A 16,423-nucleotide genomic window follows, 5' to 3' on the forward strand; every position below is an offset into this window, starting at 1 on the left:
TTTTTGTTCAGCATTTCCTGGAGTCAGAGCTCTCCACCCACCACCTCTGCCTTTAACAACAGCCTTATGAATCCAACTACCTACGCAATACCTTCAACTCTCATGTTTGTCTGATAGGCCTCTCAACTGTGACAGACACCACACTGACCCACCACAGGGCAGGTGTGCTTCTCCTATCAGGAGATGGTGATACCTCGGACCCTATCGCTCATGCCAGCCTTAGAATCATCCTTATCTCCTGCATTTCTCCTACATTCTATACCCAATGCAGGAGCAAGTGCTGCCACTTCTACCCCTGCCTTCGGACAAACGCCATATCTGACCACCTGTCGCCGCTCCCCAATCCCATCCCTAATCCAGGTCACCAGCATCTTTCACCTGTTCTAGTGCAGTCGTCTCCTATATGGTCTCCCTGCTTTTATTCTTTCCATTCTCTGCTTAATATCTACTCAGATAATCTTTTAGAACATTAATCAAGTCCCTGAAAAAAAAACAAAAAACAAAAAAACCCAATAATAACAACAAACTTTCTCATGGCTTTCAGTACACTGATAATAAAATCCAAAGTCCTTAGCATGACTGCAGTGACCCTTGGTGGTCAAGCTCTTGCTCACTTCCAACTTTATTTTCTATCATTTCTATCCTCCCTATCATCACTCACCGTGTTCCAGTCATACCGGCCTTCTTGTTGTTTTGGGAAGTACGTTCCTACCTCAGGGCCTTTGCACCTTCTGTTTCCTCAGCCTCAGCTCTTTCTCTAGATACCACTTTAATTGGGTCTCAGACCAAATGCACTTCTTATTTAATTATCATCCACCATCACTCTTTATCCCCTCTCCCGCCCTCTTTTTTGTTGTTGTTTTTCATAGCACATAAACGGCCTGGTGTGATCAATATAGGTTTATTCATTTATTTTGTTCTTCCTCACGAGAATGGAAACATGACCAGGGTAAGGACTTGACCACTTCTTCACCAGGGTCTCCCCCAAGGGTGTTAAATCACATCTGTTACTTAGTGGGCACAGAGGAAATACTTGTTGCATGAGGCAGTAGATCAAAGGACTATATGATGATTTTGCTTTCTTGGGAATGCTGGCATCAGATGATTCTTTTCTTGATGTCTCCTCTGTTGTCTTTGTGGAGATTCTGAATATCTCAAGCTCTTTACTGCTTCTCTCTATAGTCTGGCTAAAAGCCTTCCCAAGGCAGATGGTTAACTTTATTTAGAAAGTAGGTTTCAGGACTTTATTCTAGTGATGAATGCTGTGGATGCTAGTCACAGAATAAACAAAGGCGTGGGAGAAGGCAGCAAACCACCCCAGCTGTTCACACCATGGCTCTTTCATAATTATCCTGGTTACTACTTCTTGACTCTGTATATTGGTTGACTCTGAGTGGGGGGTGTCTCTTTAGAGTTTCTTTTAGAGAGAACTGATCTTACTTAGAGTAGATTTCTCCTACCTAACTTTGCACTTTGTTTTCCTCTACTTCTGTTTCTCCTTTAGTTAATCCCATATGTTTAAGAATTTTTTTTTTTTCCAAATTTCTTATCTACTGGTGGGTAAAACACTTCCCCAATGCTGGCACGAACCTATTATAACATTTTTTTTTTTCCTAATTTCATTGAGATTTAGGATAGGAGGGGAGATAGATGTGTATGTTCAGTCCCCCATTTAAATTCTATCTCTTCTGGCTCTGTGGCATATTATTGGTCTTCTGTTTTGTTTTTGTGGTTTACTAAATGTAGCTAGAGAGCCATCTCAATCACTTTTTATTTTATAGCATTGTTCTATTCCCTCTTATAATTTAGATAGGATATAAAAAGTGTGGACCATGCCTTCATCAGAATATTACGAAAATCATTAGAATGGGTTTGAGGGTGGACAAGTTTATCAAGAGAAGAGCCCTTTGCAATTTAACAGAAGATAAGTAGGAATGTTCTTAGTATTGCTATGATACACACGTTAATTAGACTGCTAGATAGTCCCACTGATTTGTTGTTTTTCTTGCTATTTTAGTGAATTAAGTACCTCAAACTGTGAGTTATTAGCAAGATCTCATACTTCTCTGCCCCTAAAGCTCTTTCTCTAAGCTCTGGTCATTTCTGCTACTTTGTAATCTAAAATTGCTTCATGATCTCCTAGCCAGAAATAGAACATGTGGGGTTTAGAGTATCACATACACCCCATATATAACAGCTGTGAAATTTCAGCCTCTATAATGGATTATAGGATATTTTTGAACCTTGATAGAATGTAGGATTAGTTGCTTAAATATGGAGTACTCAAGATTGCAGATGTTTAGAAAGCTTGCTCTTGGAAATAACTACCAAAAAATACAGTTTGAGGGGTTAGGATGCATGAAGGTCACCTGAAGAACTTCTTAGAACACCAGCTGTTGGGCCTTGCCCCTAGAGTTTGAGTTACAGAGTCTGGGCGGGGCCTGAGAATTGTCCTCTTAGCAAGTTCCCAGGTGATGCTGAGGTTGCTGGTCCAGAGAGGACACTTGGGGAGCTGCTGGATTCGTGTAATCTCCCAGTAGGGATTCCTAGGGACAGTTTAGTGATCACTTCTTGTTCTGAAGCCTGATTACGCAATTTGTGAAGTTTTCAGACTATTTTTTTTCACTTTATTTCGTTCCTCCTTCCCTCCCTCCCTCCCTTCCTTCCTTCCTTCCTTCCTTCCTTCCTTCCTTCCTTCTTTCCTTCCTCCCTCCCTCTTTCCCCCCTCCCTTACCTCCTTCTTCCTTTCCTTCCTTTCTTCTTTTCCCTCCCCTCCCCTCCCCTCCCCTCCCCTCCCCTCCCCTCCCCTCCCCTCCCCTCCCCTCCCCTCCCCTCCCCTCCCCTCCCTTCCCTTCCCTTCCCTTCCCTTCCCTTCCCTTCCCTTCCCTTCCCTTCCCTTCCCTCTTCTTTTCTTTTCTTTTCTTTTCGTTTCTTTTCTCTCTTGTCATTCCTGGTACCTTGCCTCTTGAGTACTGTACTGCTTTACGTTATCTATCCAAGTTTAGAAGGACAGTCACAGGCAAGGTAGTGAAATGAAAAGCAGGCAATCAGAGATTGAAATGTGTCATTAAATTGGGTGTAGCAATAATCTATTTATCCATGGTCTACCTACTGTGATTATCAAAAATACTTGAAAATTAATAGAACTGTATGATTGTTTTCACATTGGACAGGACCATTGAGGTTACCTGCTGTAAATCCATTATTTTATTGATGGAAAGGGTAAAGGAAGAAAATGAAAAAGATCTGAACCCATGTTTCTTTTCCCAAGTTCTCTTCACTTTCTGCTGCTGGAGGCTGCTCCTCATGCCTATACTTTATGCTGTCATTTATATTTTGATTACTTTTGTGCATATCTGTCATCATAGTATATTGAAATTGTTAACATGGTGTATTTTGTACGTAAGCAAATATGAGCATTTTCAGTTTTTGAAAGATAAGAATCAGAGGCTATGTATTACATTAAAACAGTGTAGAACACTTTTTTACTTTTCAATTAACGCTTTAAGTCACTTGGTATTAACACAACTTTTTGTTTTCTGATAAGAAACATTTGTACATGATGAAAGAATGTGCTGCCACTTTTATCACTGACTGTACACTGCAGGGATTTTCTTGAGTGCTTCAATCATATTATTTTATTTTACTCTCACAATTAATCCCTCAAATTAATGATCATCATGACGCCCCATTTCCCATTTACACATTAATAAACAAGTTTCAGAGGGGTTGTCACTCCTCAAAGGTTACATTCTGATAAAAAGCAGAGTTTGGGTTTGCACTCAGATATTAATCCCCAAATGACATCTTTAGCTGCACAGAGTTTTGTTCAGATACAAAATTGTGAAATGTAGCTGGAGCCAGTGAATATGGCATGGAACTTACCTGGCCTGCACATGGCCTTGTCCTGCATTTGTGGACTAGTTCTAGCTGGAGATGTCTTCCCAGCACAGAAATCCTGAAGACCTTACTTGCTGACTGGTTTTCTTCCTCTCTAGCCGTGTGGGGTAAAGCTCGCTAGGCTGCTGTTCCAGTGGGCAGCGAGGGTCAGACCGCTACTTTCCAGCCCTGACCCCTTCACTGGTGTGACCTTGGCAGGTGTGACCTTGGCAGTCACGAAAGGTCTCCAGGCATCAGTCATTCCCCTGTGAAATAAAGTTATTGGGAGGGCTGAAACGCACTTTCTAGATCTGTTGGGAGAGCTAAATAAGATAATCTATGTGAAAGCATTTAGCACAGTGTCTGTCACAAAGGATGTGTTCATGAAATATTAGCTATTAGAGTCTGATCAGTAAAATTATCACGAAATATTTTAACTTTGATTGTTCATGATAGTATAGAGCTCTGGCTGTGTTTTGCCTTATTATTAATAAATAATGCCTTTGGGCAAGTATATACTGTATCTCCTGAACGTTTCCTTTCAATTTAATGTTTCCGTTTATTGGCAACATTTCTTGAAACTCATTGGCATGGGGGTAGCATTCGGGATACAATAATTGTCAACAAAGCATGTTTCTCTGGCTCTGCTCCTGTCCAAACAGCATCCCCTGTAAGTCTCTTCTCCCGAATTATTCCTGGACCCCCCAGATAAAAACTGCCATTTTCCTCCCCTCTCTTGGATCCTTATTCTCACATCTGCTCTGGGGAAGGCTGATGCCTTGGATTAGGGGATGGATGTGTGTGTTATGGTTTTGATGTCTGTGCAAGAAGCTGCAGCTTTGGTTTGGATGCATTAATGCCACTTCCTGTTACCCTTGAAGCCACAGTGCCTATGACAGTAGCTTATGTTTAATCAAGTGACGTCATTAGGTTTTATCTGTAATTATATGGCCCCTTCATCCTCAGATTTAGGCATGAACAGGTGAACCTGGGCCAGGGCTATGTGTCACTCTGTCAGGGAAACCACTTGCCCTTAGCCCTGGCCATTTTTCTGTGTCCTGCTTGTACATTTCTATTCTTTTCCCTTGAGTGTGTCCACCCACTGATCATAGCCACATCCAAGTTACCTGAATTCCAGCGTGGTCATTACTTAGATATTAAGTTTTAAAACCCTGTAATTCTTCCTTCCCTTACTAAATAGCTTTCAGGAAGTAGAAAAACTTGCAACATTTTAACAAGTTACAAGCATATGAGTTTCCATATTATAATTCTGTATTAACCAAGTGAGCCTGACCTCATTTACATTTATATGATCCTCTAAAAGGTTTAAAATAATCTGTGGTGTATTTTTCCTATGGGTCCTCACTTTGAGAGCTAGGCAAGGCAGGTGTTAAAATTCCATGTCTCAGGATGTTTGAATGATTTTCCCAAACCAAGTCAGCCAATACGGAGCAGGTGCAGGAGTGGAATTCAGGTCTTCTGGCTCCATTTGCTCTCTGAGGCTTGTACTGTTCTACGGGGACATCATTAGAAGAAATGCCAAACTAATGCCTTTTCCTCTTCTGCCCTTATCACGAAAGCCCTGTTAAGTGTTCTGTTGACATTCTTCCTGACATCTATAAAAATTCATATTTTATTTTTATTCACCCACTGATTGATTTAAATGTAAATTAAGTTTAAATGTAAATTAAGTTCCAAAAGGCAGAAGATATATATATCTTATAAATATATATTTCATATCTATCTATCTTTGTGAAAAGATAAACCCCCAAGCTATAAAATTGACATGTCCCTTGTTAAAAACCATTTCATAAAAGCTACTAGTTATAAGGTTATATCTTTGGCGCGATGTACCTCTAAATAATTCTTGCATCAAGCTTCTACCAAAGCAGACAGAGCTTCCCCAAGGCCTAAAGAACTTGGCAAATGTTGTTGAACAAAAAATGACAGCAGTAAAACCGTGTGGGGGGATTCTGCGTTAGGAACACCTAGGAATGTTCTCTCTAGCATTTGAGCAATTCTCACCATGGAATATGACTTCTGTCCCTCCCTGTTCTTTTCTGCTGCCTCACAAAGACTTGTGATGGCGTGCTGAGCCTTGGCCTGCACATCCGAAGGAGAGTCAGTCAGCAGGTGAGGGACCAGGGGCGTTCCACCAAGGTGACCAATTACGGAGGATCAGAAATGCTCCGCTACACACTCTTGATTTTCTTCTACCTTTTGAAATCATTGAATCAGGCCCACTGGAAGGGGCACTAAGCCCTGTCTCACATAGTGCCTATTACATGTGCAAAGTCAGAACATACAGAGTGCATTCGCGTTTGAATGGGGGAAACATGCTGTTAGATAAATTAGAAAATCTTTATATTTGCATTTTTCTTTCCTTCAAAAAATTCAATGTGTGATGTAGTAGAGCCAGGAATATCCCCTTTTCCAGTTGTTTCTTCATCCTGTGTTTAAACATTCCCACCACTGTAGCATCTGATTAAAAAAATGGAACTCTTTTCCTAATCCAAACGGAAACAGTATGCATCCCGCAGAACAAAGGTTGTTCCTTTTCACTGGCATTGTATGTAAATATGACATGTTTTAGATTTCTGTAAGCTCATTTATTTTAAAATCCATCTCACCATCTGAAATTCCTTTTGTAAGATATTACAGAGAACACGTAAATTATACATCTTATTCTTGCATCTACATTCCTCAGAAAATCCCCCTTATGTACAAATAATGAATATTTTAAATCAATTTCTGTAGGCCCACTCTTCCTTCTACACATGAGGTTGAAATATTTTTTTGAGGGAGAGGGAAATCATTTCTTGGAACAACCCCTGGTTTTGCTATTGCTGCTTTTGTGCCTGCAAATAAGTAACTCCTATGGATGCTGCTAGAAAGATCTTTATCAAGCCTATCTCAAAAAAAAAAAAAAAAAAGGAAGAAGCATAAGGTCAACTTGTATACATATTTGAAGTCTACTCATGACATTGGGGAAGAGGAGTCACTGTTGACTTGACAGCTCACTGATTAGTACATATTTGTAGCCAGGTGCTGGGTCATGTTAAATTGGAATGATTTGTTGACATGATTCAATCTAGATTCATATTAAAACAGTTTTTATATTTAAGGCTTCTTCCCACCAAAAAAAAAAAAAAATAGATTTTATGGTGCTGTGTACATACTGTGTAAGGAAAACAGTACCCTAACATTTTATCTGCTACTGTGTAAGGAAAACAGTACCCTAACATTTTATCTGCTACTGTATAGTCTCTCTTATTAAAATTCTTCCAAGAATTCTGTGATGATGTAAATACGAGGTAAAATCTATCAGATATTTCTGAAGAACATATAACATCTTTCAAAAAAGCAGTTGAAATCCTAGACTCAGTAGACTATAGGAATTTCATGGTGGAACTTGGCCTATACCTCCACTTTTGGATATGTGCTTTATCTAGTGTTATATTTAAAATAATGCTTATTTTAAGATAATTCTCACTTTGCATTTATTAATGACCACACCCTCCTAATGAAAGTAGTTTCTCCTCCCAAGCTTTAGCAAATTTTTATATTTTCAACTCCCTACACAGTTATTAGATCCTGAATTTGGCAGAATTCAAGGAAATAGCATTAATGACAGTGAGTTATGAATGAGAAACCTCACCCTATTCCGTGGGCGATTTTCCTCCTTTTTGGTTTCAAGTCTTAGTAATGGTTCTTCAAAAAAAAAAAGTGATTGGAGCAATTCTTTTCTTCTAGAAATGGAACAACTCAACCTAGCCTCACATAAGCTGACATTTTAAAATTAGCCTCTTAACTTTTGGTGTGAGAAAGGGTTTTAATGATGTGATTCTCATATAATAAAACAAATTCAAGATCATGTTGAATCTTCATAGATCTTATTATTTTGTTCCTTCAAACTATTGTCTCTGTACCCCCTTTTAACCCATTCTTTTCCACAATACGTTCAACAGACTGTAGTTAAAAGATAACTGGTCAAATCACAAGCACTGAAATTGAAACTGTGATTAAAAACCTTCCAACAAACAAAAGCCCAGGACCAGATGGCTTCACAGGTGAATTCTATCAAACATTTAGAGACGAGCTAACACCCATCCTTCTCAAACTCTTCCAAAATATTGCAGAGGGAGGAACACTCCCAAACTCATTCTACGAGGCCACCATCACCCTGATACCAAAACCAGACAAAGATGTCACAAAGAAAGAAAACTACAGGCCAATATCACTGATGAACATAGATGCAAAAATCCTCAACAAAATACCAGCAAACAGAATCCAACAGCACATTAAAAGGATCATACACCATGATCAAGAGGGGTTTATCCCAGGAATGCAAGGATTCTTCAATATACGCAAATCAATCAATGTGATACACCATATTAACAAATTGAAGGAGAAAAACCATATGATCATCTCAATAGATGCAGAGAAAGCTTTTGACAAAATTCAACAGCCATTTATGATAAAAGCCCTGCAGAAAGTAGGCATAGAGGGAACTTTCCTCAACATAATAAAGGCCATATATGACAAACCCACAGCCAACATTGTCCTCAATGGTGAAAAACTGAAACCATTTCCACTAAGATCAGGAACAAGACAAGGTTGCCCACTCTCACCACTGTTATTCAACATAGTTTTGGAAGTGTTAGCCACAGCAATCAGAGAAGACAAAGAAATAAAAGGAATCCAAATCGGAAAAGAAGAAGTAAAGCTGTCACTACTTGCAGATGACATGATACTATACATAGAGAATCCTAAAGATGCTACCAGAAAACTCCTAGAGCTAATCAATGAATTTGGTAAAGTAGCAGGATACAAAATTAATGCACAGAAATCTCTTGCATTTCTATACACTAATGACGAAAAATCTGAAAGTGAAATTAAGAAAACACTCCCGTTTACCATTGCAACAAAAAGAATAAAATATCTAGGAATAAACCTACCTAAGGAGACAAAAGACCTGTATGCAGAAAATTATAAGACACTGATGAAAGAAATTAAAGATGATACAAATAGATGGAGAGATATACCATGTTCCTGGATTGGAAGAATCAACATTGTGAAAATGACTCTACTACCCAAAGCAATCTACAGATTCAATGCAATCCCTATCAAACTACCAGTGGCATTTTTCACAGAACTAGAACAAAAAATTTCACAATTTGTATGGAAACACAAAAGGCCCCGAATAGCCAAAGCAATCTTGAGAACGAAAAATGGAGCTGGGGGAATCAGGCTCCCTGACTTCAGACTATATTACAAAGCTTCAGTAATCAAGACAGTTTGGTACTGGCACAAAAACAGAAATATAGATCAATGGAACAGGATAGAAAGCCCAGAGATAAACCCACACACATATGGTCACCTTATCTTTGATAAAGGAGGCAAGCATATACAGTGGAGAAAAGACAGCCTCTTCAATAAGTGGTGCTGGGAAAATTGGACAGGTACATGTAAAAGTATGAAATTAGAACACTCCCTGACACCATGCACAAAAATAAACTCAAAATGGATTAAAGACCTAAGTGTAAGGGCAGACACTATCAAACTCTTAGAGGAAAACATAGGCAGAACACTCTGACATACATCACAGCAAGATTCTTTTTGACCCAGCTCCCAGAGAAATGGAAATAAGAACACAAATAAACAAATGGGACCTAATGAAACTTAACAGCTTTTGCACAGCAAAGGAAACCATAAACAAGACCAAAAGACAACCCTCAGAATGGGAGAAAATATTTGCAAATGAAGCAACTGACAAAGGATTAATCTCCAAGATTTACAAGCAGCTCATGCAGCTCAATAACAAAAAAACCAACAACCCAATCCAAAAATGGGCAGAAGACCTAAATAGACATTTCTCCACAGAAGATATACAGATGGCCTACAGACACATGAAAGAATGCTCAACATCATTAATCATTAGAGAAATGCAAATCAAAACTACAATGAGATATCATCTCACACCGGTCAGAATGGCCATCATCAAAAAATCTAGAAACGATAAATGCTGGAGAGGGTGTGGAGGAAAGGGAACACTCTTGCACTGTTGGTGGGAATGTAAATTGATAGAGCCACTATGGAGAACAGTATGGAGGTTCCTTAAAAAACTACAAATAGAACTACCATACGACCCAGCAATCCCACTACTGGGCATATACCCTGAGAAAACCATAGGTCAGAAAGAGTCATGTACCAAAATGCTCATTGCAGCTCTATTTACAAGAGCCAGGACATGGAAGCAACCTAAATGTCCATCGACAGATGAATGGATAAAGAAGATGTGGCACATATATACAATGGAATATTACTCAGCCATAAAAAGAAATGAAATGGAGGTATTTGTAATGAGGTGGATGGAGTTAGAGTCTGTCATACAGAGTGAAGTAAGTCAGAAAGAGAAAAACAAATACAGTATGCTAACACATATATATGGAATCTAAGGGAAAAAAAAAAAAAAGGCCACGAAGAATCTAGTGGCAAGACGGAAATAAAGACACAGACCTTCTAGAGAATGGACTTGAGGATATGGGGAGAGGGCGGGGTGAGATGTGACAGGGTAAGAGAGTGTCATGGACATATATACACCACCAAATGTAAAATAGATAACTAGTGGGAAGCAGCCGCATAGCACAGGGAGATCAGCTCGGTGCTTTGTGACCACCTAGAGGGGTGGGATGGGGAGGGTGGGAGGGAGGGAGATGCAAGAGAGAGGAGAAATGGGAACATATTGTATATGTATAACTGATTCACTTTGTTATAAAGCAGAAGCTAACACACCATTGTAAGGCAATTATACTTCAATAAAGATGTTTAAAAAAAAAAAAAAAAAGATAACTGGTCAGGAAGGCAGGATGCCTTTCTGAGTCATAAGTTATACAGGTCTTCCTTGACTTATGATGGGGTTATGTCCCAATAAACCCATCATAAGCGGAAAGTCTTGTAAGTTGGAAACCTACCAAACATAGCTTAGCCTACCTTAAACATGCTCAGAACACTTATATTAGGCTACAGTTGGGCAAAACCATCTAACACAAAGCCTAAAGCTTTCAAGATAAGGTGTTGAATATCTCATGTAATGGGTTGACTACTATACTGAAAGTGAAAAACAGCATGGTTGTCTGGGTACGGAATGGTTGTAAGTGTATCGGTTGTTTACACTTGTGATCACAGTGCTGTCTGGGAGATGCCACTGCCCAGCATCACCAGAGAGGGTGGTGTCATACCACATATCATGAGCTCAGGAAAAGATCAAGATTCAAAATTCGAAGCACAGTTTCTACTGAATGTGTTTTGCTTTTGCACCATCATGAAGTCAAAAAAATCACAAGTTGAACCATTGTAAGTTGGGGGCCATCTGTACTTCCTTTGTGTGATGAAGAGTGTTGAGTTTGTCTATGCTGGAAGGAAGTATGAGATCTCTGGATCCAAGAACAGCTTGTTTTTTGTTCCCAGAACATCTTAACCCAGTCCCCCAAGCTCCAGTCCCCATAGGGTGATGGATGAGGGCCAGAATCCATTTGCATGTAGAGCAGTGTTGCACCACATGAGAGGAACCCTGAAATTATGAAACTTAGGGCATACATAGGACAGCTGGCACATCTGCCTTTCCTTCCTTCCAGAGAGAGAGAGAGAGAGAGAGACTCATTCTGCAGCGTAAGCAGGTGATTCTGGGAAAGAGTGGAAACATGTCCGTAGGTTTCATTCCGTGAGCAGATGGCTCCAGAGGAGAAACATCTCTACATCTCTGCAGAACAATTCACTGTCTTTAACTTCCAAGGCATATTTGACGTGCCATCATCCTTTGACCAACCTTGCCAATACTCTTTGCGAAGAAACCCCAGATCATGCAGAAATGTGAAAATATTCATGGAGAGTTGTCTCTCAACATGTGGTACCTACTGCATCATTGTGTCATGTTCTAGGAATAGTTGGTAGGGATTGAACTCATGAACTTGAATTATGAACGCTGGAAATTACACAAACCAGTTGGCAATGGAACATTCACACATTTTGTGAGAAAATAATTCTGTGGGTTAATGATCAGACACAAGATGTGTATTCCAAGTCATTTGGGGTTTTTATTTGTTTAATTTATCTTGCAAAATAGATTCTAAGTCATATTGTCTGGGCATAACAGTAGTCATTGAGTCCCTCTAAAAGCAAAATCAAGCTAGGTGTGAGACAAGTGGTATAACAGATTTACATGCCCATTTCCAGTGTGGTTGGTTTTATACCTTTGTCGTATGCTTGTGCTTCTCAAGTCACAAATGTTTTGGTGAAAGCTGTGTAATGGAATACTAAAGCTAGCTCTCTTCCTTCAAACTCTGGAATGAGAGCCAGATTTTCATCATTTCTGGTAAATGTCATGGAGCTATAAGCATCAGGGCTATCAGCAATCCCCAAATAATTTTACTCCCACCACGGCTGAGTTTAAGATCTCTTTCTTGGTTATCTTATTTCCAAAGACAGTGGAAAGAGCATTAGCATTTGTTAGGTTCAAGTACATACATACCAATTTTGTGGGAATGCTTTTGGACCCTTAGTTCTTTTTGACAGTTTTCTAAACTCATGCCCCGAGTGGATTCACTTCTTTAATACTTGTCTGATTCTCTACTTACAGGAAAATGCAGTGCTCGTCAGTTTTTTCAGGGGGGTGTGGCATGAATCACTGATGTACTTGGAAAGAAACAGCAGGAATCCAAATACACTCATGTCATTTTTTTTGTGTTAGAGAGAAACCAGGAAGCATGAATTCTCACTTTTCTTAAAGTCTTTACAGTGTCAAAGGGATGTTTGTGAAGGTGGGTTCTGGGAATCATTGTTTTGAAGTGCACCCAAAATTTAGAAACCTGGCTTATATGTGCTGTCTTGTCTCTCAGCCTGAGCTGCCTTTTTATATTTATCCCAAGTTAAAAAAATATGTTCCACTTTTTCTTTTACAAATATACAATGTATATTTGTTTTTGACCAAGGCAAAGCTTCCATTTTCACTGACCAAGAGAGGGGGGTTTTCATTAGATTTAAGTGAGGCTTGGGCGTAATGTATTTTTCAAACCTTGGATTGAACATGTTAAATAAAGCTTAAACTAGCCCAAGATCATCTGAATGATTTCCAATTAACTTTCCTTTGTAATAATTGTCTCAAACATTTACCTAAACTGTGACTCTAATTATCATGGAATAGGTTGTAACTCATCAGAACTCCCTCTTAGGAAAAGTAAGAGTGGAGAAGACATGGGTAATTGTTGTTACATTGGATTCTCTTTCTATAGATGCTCAAATAAATCGTTTCCATAAACCACCAGGTTCTCATTTTGGTGAGAGCATTTGGGGAGGTAGTTACACAGACACCCATATGTGGTAATTTGAAGGCTACTCCATGAAGGTACCTCCACCCCATCTCCATCCCCACTGATCTGTTCTGGATGTAATACCACTATGTCAGTCATCAGCATGACGAGTTAGCAGTGGGATTGGAAGGATCCTAGGAAGGAAGGGAAGTTCCATGAACCCATCAATTCACATTTGCTCATGAGATTAATTTATCAATACATGAAGGGAGGTCTGGGTGCAGAAGGAGACAATTAAGTCAGGGCCGTAAGGTATTTCTAAGGAAGAAAAAGGCTTTGCTCAACCTGCAGCTCTAAGGCCCTAGACTCCCCAAGCTGGGTGAAGATGGCTTACAGAAATATGGCCTAGAAATAAGCACAAAGTCTTAGAGACTGAAACACATGCATAATTTAAAGGTAAAGTACTCGAATACAAAATGATCACTTTATTATTTCCATCATTTTTCGCTCTGGAGGCCATCACATAATTATTCAGATCAAAAGAGAGAGGATTAGATTTTTCACTAACAGTGCCTTTGGGATCACTTGACAAAAAGAGCTCGCTGGCTGCTGTGTGGTCTCTATTTGATTCTCTGATTTGATTTTTCTAGGTAGAGCTCTTTGGAGAGTATGCTAATGCACCTATGTTTAAAGAAACTATTATAGAACCCTTACTTAATGACAGGTAAAACTTTATTGAGCTTTAACAAAGCCAGGCATTACGCTGAACTTCATAAGCATTGTTTCATTAACTCCGCGGGATAGGTAACTGTATTTTACAGATGGGGAAGAGAAGTTAAGAAATTTGACCATGGTCACATAGGAAAGTGGAAATCTGGATGTGAATTCTCATCTACTTGAATTCAGAGCCTACATTCTCCTTAATTATGTGTAGGTTTTGATAGGCTAGGTAATACTCTGGTAACAGATGTCCCCTGCATCTCGGCGACTTACACAAATAAGTAAAGACTCCTCTGCGTCCTTTGTGGGTCATCTGTAGCTTTGCTACTTGTCATCTTCACTTAGACCCAGTTTGACATAGCGGCCACTATCTTAAACGTTACTAGTCATGGCAGAGGGAGAAACAGCTCTTGTGAGACTCCTGAAGCATCTTCCTAGAAGCGACGTGTGTCACTTCGGCTCACATTCCACTGACCTAAACAAGTCCAAAGAAAAAACCTGACACTTACGGGCTGAGGAAGTAGAATTCTTCTCCAAGGAGAGGCAGTGAATATTTGCAAACGGTAACACCACAACAGCCTCTGTGCCTACCAATCGTATTAGAGCTTGCTGAAAGGCAAAGTGTTTTTACTTCATTTTATGTAATAGGTTGACACTTAAAGCAAAAGGCAGGCCCTGGTTTCATGGAGATGAAATAATGATTTAATATAGAAGCTGGAAACAAACTCAGAGTTCTTGCATTCTTGTTTCTGTACTTCTTTTCTGGAAGTCTAGATTTCGGTTTTATATGCGGGCATGTTAGAAGAAGGTGTCTTGTTTTGCAAATAGAAACAGCCTCAGGAGACAAATAACAGTGGCATGAGAAATTTATGAATTTTATTTTTAGTTGCAATCTCAGGCAAGGTTTTACTGTCAATATTTTCCTTGATACTCAAGAAGCCAACAGAGGGGGCCATGTTCTATGAATTCAGGTGGCTACAAATATTGGCCCTGACATTTTTAAGGGAACAATTGCAGAAAAGATACAGAAGCAATTAAATATAGAGTCTCTGACAGCCAGGAGAGATGGAACCCTTTCTCACAATTATTTCCAAGGGTATTTTTGTAGTAGTTTTGTTTATATGCACTTGAATCCTTGTTCTTCTACTTTATTTTTTTTCTGGTCTTAGCACCAAGTGACTGATTTCCTACTCCAAAACAGTGTCAGCAGGATGTGGATGTATTGGCAGGATCTCTTTTAAATCAGTAACCCCATACTGATCCTTGACCTAATTAACAGTCTGCTATAGGCATCTTGCAGTTGATACTAACGCTACCCCCAAATCAAGAAGATTTTGGTTATAGAAAATTTAAGGGGTGTCCCACTCAGTTCATTGTACAGTCAATTGTATTATAATAAAATTGTATGAACTGTAGTTGGCTGGCAGCTTGAACACTGCATTGTTTCTTTTTGTAGAACTTTTATTGCAATACTTGGTTTGTTTTTAAACCAATGTCTCCACTGTTGGTCTTGTGGTATATTTAACCTCTGGTCAGGTCAGTTCAGTAATTGGAACTGCGTTGATATTGGAAAAGTTTAGAGCAGATCTTGACACATGCCTTTGGACTTCAGAAAACATCTTTGTCCGCAATAAATAAACTAAACAAATAAACTCATAACACTTTGACAGTGATAGCATAGTGACCAAATATATGCCATAATTATACTTTCTATAGATATAAAGAAAAATAACTTCTGGTTATTGCAATCTGGGCTAGGAATTTTCACTTATGTTGTCTGAATGTTCATGAAAATCTTCATGTGGTAGCTATCATTCCCATTTTTTTTTTTTTAAACATCTTTATTGAAGTATAATTGCCTTACAATGGTGTGTTAGCTTCTGCTTTATAACAAAGTGAATCAGTTATACATATACAATATGTTCCCATTTCTCTTCCCTCTTGCATCTCCCTCCCTCCCACCCTCCCCATCCCACCCCTCTAGGTGGTCACAAAGCACCGAGCTGATCTCCCTGTGCTATGCGGCTGCTTCCCACTAGCTATCTATTTTACATTTAGTAGTGTATATATGTCCATGACACTCTCTTACCCTGTCACATCTCACCCCGCCCCCTCCCCATATCCTCAAGTCCATTCTCTAGTAGGTCTGTGTCTTTATTCCCGTCTTGCCACTAGGTTCTTCGTGGCCTTTTTTTTTTTTTCCCCTTAGATTCCGTATATATGTGTTAGCATACTGTATTTGTTTTTCTCTTTCTGACTTACTTCACTCTGTATGACAGACTCTAACTCCATCCACCTCATTACAAATACCTCCATTTCATTTCTTTTTATGGCTGAGTAATATTCCATTGTATATATGTGCCACATCTTCTTTATCCATTCATCTGTCGATGGACATTTAGGTTGCTTCCATGTCCTGGCTCTTGTAAATAGAGCTGCAATGAGCATTTTGGTACATGACTCTTTTTGACCTATGGTTTTCTCAGGGTATATGCCCAGTAGTGGGATTGCTGGGT

The 16,423-nt window shown here is 39.3% G+C and overlaps 1 protein-coding gene across 1 annotated transcript in view; it reads left to right on the plus strand.

The window, feature by feature from the left end:
- NRG1 (neuregulin 1) overlaps positions 1-16,423 on the plus strand; it is a 1,032,063-nt gene that overhangs the window by 157,850 nt on the left and 857,790 nt on the right. The window lies entirely within an intron of this gene.

Source organism: Eschrichtius robustus, chromosome 21 (genome assembly GCF_028021215.1).
Source record: "Eschrichtius robustus isolate mEscRob2 chromosome 21, mEscRob2.pri, whole genome shotgun sequence".
Taxonomy (NCBI): Eukaryota; Metazoa; Chordata; class Mammalia; order Artiodactyla; family Eschrichtiidae; genus Eschrichtius; species Eschrichtius robustus.